Source organism: Chrysochloris asiatica, unplaced genomic scaffold, assembly GCF_000296735.1.
Source record: "Chrysochloris asiatica unplaced genomic scaffold, ChrAsi1.0 scaffold00014, whole genome shotgun sequence".
NCBI classification, from domain to species: domain Eukaryota; kingdom Metazoa; phylum Chordata; class Mammalia; order Afrosoricida; family Chrysochloridae; genus Chrysochloris; species Chrysochloris asiatica.
In genome coordinates, this window is record NW_006408532.1 from 6,184,387 (window position 1) to 6,188,498 (window position 4,112).

Genomic DNA, 4,112 nt, shown 5'->3' on the forward strand with positions numbered 1-4,112 from the left:
TTAGAAACAGACCAACAGAGGGAACCTACAGCCACCAAAAGAAAAGAAACAATAAAGATTGGAGCAGAAATAAATGAGATAGAAAACAGAAAAACTATAGAAACAATCAACAGGACAAGAAGCTTGTTCTTTGAAAGGACTAATAAAATCAACAGACCATTGGCAAACCCAACAAAAGAAAAGAGGGAGAAGACACAAATAACACTCATTAGAAACCACATGGGTGATGTCACAACGGAACCAAAGGAAATCAGAAGGATAATAACAGAATACTATGAAGAGTTGTACTCCAACAAATTTGCAAACTTAGAAGAGATGGATACATTTTTAGATAGACACGACCTACCTAAACTTACACACAGTGAAGTAGAAAACCCGAACAGACCCATAACAAAAGAAGAAATTGATCAGGTCATCAAAAAACTCCCAACCAAAAATAGTCCAGGCCCAGATGGTTTCACTGGTGAGTTCTACCACACATTCAGGGAAGAGCTGGCACCAATTCTACTCAAATTATTCCTGAAGATAAAGGAGGATGGAAAACTTCCTAATACATTTTATGAAGCAAGCATAACCCTCATAACCAAAACCAGGGAAGAACGTCACTAAGAAAGAAAATTATAGACCAATATCCCTCATGAACATAGATGCAAAAATTCTCAACAAAAAGCCAGTGAGAGGTTGTTTAGGCAGCAACATCTACTCACAAAGACCACGATATAAACATTGCACATTCAAGGGGAGGGAGTCCTGGTGTGGCACCATGGGTTAATGGACACTGGACTGCAAGGTCATTTGAACCGCAAGGTTGGCGGTTCAACTCACCAGCTGCTCCTTGGAAACCCCCAATCAAAGGGTTCTTCTTGTTTAGTGCTGTCGAGTCTGTTCCAACTCATAACAATTCTGTATAGGGTTTCCAAGGAGCGGCTGGTGAGCTTGAACTGCCGACCTTGTGGTTCAAACTGACCTTGTAGTCCAGTGCATTATGCCACAGTACCATACCAGGACTCCAATAAGAGAGTTGTTGTTGTTAACTGCCATTGAGTCAGTTCTGACCCAAAGTGATCCTGTATAGAGTTTCCAAGGAATTAGGTTTTACTATTTTTACTTAAAGGAGCGGCTGATGAGCTTGAACCACTAACCTTGCAGATCAAACTGACTTTGCAGTCCAGCACCTTAACCCACAACAGGAGCAGGTTTATAGGAGTCAGTGGCTCAGAGAGCTGGCTGATCCTAGCTGGGCTTACTGGAGCGTCTTATCTACCTAAGTGTCTTCATGTGCCACATTGGCTGAGTTACACAGTAAACTGTGTCTAACAACAGCCATTTGTCCATGGGATTTGAGCCATTCATACACTTTGCAAATATCAAGTGTCTACTGTCCAGAGTGATATATTCAAGGTCATATTTTGGCTCTCATGGACTTGTTTTCATTTTCTTCAGCTTCAGTCTAAATTTGCATATGAGCAATTGATGATCTGTTAGAGATCATCTGAAGAACAGATTTGATACATTAGACACTAAAGACAGAAGACCAGAAAGATTGTGGGATGACATCAAGAACATCATGCAGGAAGAAAACAAAAAGTCATTAAGACGACAAGAAAGAAGGAAAAGATCAAAATGGATGTCAGAAGAGACACTGAAACTTGCTCTCCAGCGTAGAGATGCTAAAGCAAATGGAAGAAATGAGGCGGTACAAGAGCTGGACAGAAAATTTCAAAGATCAGCTCAAGAAGACAAAGTCAAATATTAGAATGAAATGTGCAAAGATCTGGAGTCAGAAAACCAAAAGGGAAGAACACGCTCAGCATTCCTCAAGCTGGTAGAACTGAAGAAAAAATTTAAGCCTTGACTTTCATTATTGAAAGATTCTCTGGGCAAATTATTGAATAATGCAGAAAGCATCAAAAGATGGAAGGAATATACAGAGTCACTATACCAACAGGAAATGGTTGATGTTCAGCCGTTTCAAGAGGTAGCATATGATCAAGAGCCAATGATACTGAGGGAAGAAGTCCAAGGTGCATTGAAGGGATTGGCAAAGGACAAGGTACCAGGAATTGATGGAATAAAAATTGAAATCTTTCAAGAAAGTGAGGTAGCACTAGAGGTACTCACTCATCTATGCCAACAAATTTGGAAGACATTTTCTTCTTGGCCTACTGATTGAAAGAAAGAGAGATGACCCAATGGAATACAGAAATCATCAGACAATATCTTTGATATCCCATGTGAGTAAAGTTTTATTAAAGGTAGTACAGAAATGGCTGCAAGCATACACTGACAGAGAACTTCCAGAGGTTCAAGCAGGATTCAGAAGAGGACATAGAGCGAGGACTATCACTGATGTCCAATGGATCTTGGCTAAAAGTAGAAAATACCAGAAAGATGTTTACCTTTGCTTTATTGACTATGCAAAGGCTTTTGATTGTGACAAGCTATGGACAACATTTCAAAGTGTAAGTATTCAGGAACACTTAATTGTGCTCATGAGGAACATGTACATGGACCAAGAGGCAGTTGTTCAAACAAAAGGGAACACTGAATTGCTTAAAATTAAGAAAGGTATGCAACAGGGTTGTATTCTTTCACCATACTTATTCAACCTGTATGCTGAGCAAATAATCAGAGAAGCTGGGTTATATGAAGAAAAACATGGCATCAGGATTAGAGGAAGACTCACTAACAACCTGTGATATGCAGATGATACAACCTTGCTTGCTGAAAGTGAAGACTTAAAATACTTAACTGATGAAGATCAAAGACCACAGCCTTCAATAAGGGTTGCATCTCAATGTAAAGAAAAAAAAATCCTCACCACTGGACCAATAAACAACATTCTTATTAACGGAAAAAAGACTGAAGTTGTTAAGGACTTCATCCTTCTTGGATCAACTATTAACACCCATGGAAGCAGCAGGCAAGAAATCAAACAACGTATTGCATCAGCCAAATCTGCTGCACAAGACCTTTTTAAAGTGTTGAAGAGCAAAGATGTCAGCTTGAGGACTAAGGTGCACCTGACCCAAGCCATGGTATTTTCAATAACCTCATGTGCATGTGAAAACTGGATAGTGTATAAGGAAGAATGTAGAAGAATTGACACAATTGAGTTATGGTGATGGAGAATACTGACAGTGCCATGGACTGCCAAAAGAACCAACAGATCTGTGTTGGAAGAAGTGCAACCAGAGTGCTCCTTGGAGGCCAGGATGGCCAAACTTCGTCTCTCATACTTCAGACATATTGTCAGAAGGGACCAGTTGCTGGAGAAGGATATCATGTTTGGTAAGGTGGAGGGTCAGAAAAAAGGAGGAAGCCCCCCAGCGAGATGGCTTGGCAAAGTGGCAGCATCAATGGGCTCAGGCGTGGCAATGATTGTGAGGTTGGCCCAGGACCAGGCAGTGTTTCGTTCCATTGTACATAGGGTCTCTATGAGTTGGTACCAAATCGATGGTACCTAACAACTGTCCAAAGCCCTGGTGTGGCTCTGTAGGATAAACACTGGACTGCTAACCACAAGGTCAGATATTCAAATCCACCATCCACGCCTTATTATCAATGAAAATTGTAGTCAGGACAGGAAAAATGGTTCCTTGATGTCAAAACAATATTTAACTTTGGAGCACCTCCTTAATATGATTTCAAAAAAACAACAAACGTAAAGGACGAGTAGACCAGCCTGGAGCAGCTATAAGAACAGAAGATATTTTGTGAAGAAAGACCAGCAGGAAAAATCTGAAACAATAACGGCAGTCTTATTACTACAAGAACAAGTAAGCTGTTCACCCGGGAGTCATCAAGGCAAGTGGTTGGGTCCCCTCAGAGAAAACTCCCTTCCAAGACTGGGACTCAAGGGAAATACAAGATCAGGCATGTTGTCTGGCAGGTAACCATGTTGGTCACCAATAACGGGAAGAGGGGGAAAAAACAGTAAAGAAGTTGGGATTTGAGTCCGACCACATTCAATAGACTCCTGTGAACCCGGGTGGAGACTTGGATGGCCAGCTGTATAGCAAGATCCAGCAGTACAGCAAGATTCCTGGGCCCAGAGGCAGTGATATGGCCACAGAGGACTAGAGCAGAGAGTGAAGCATCCAGCTGATATG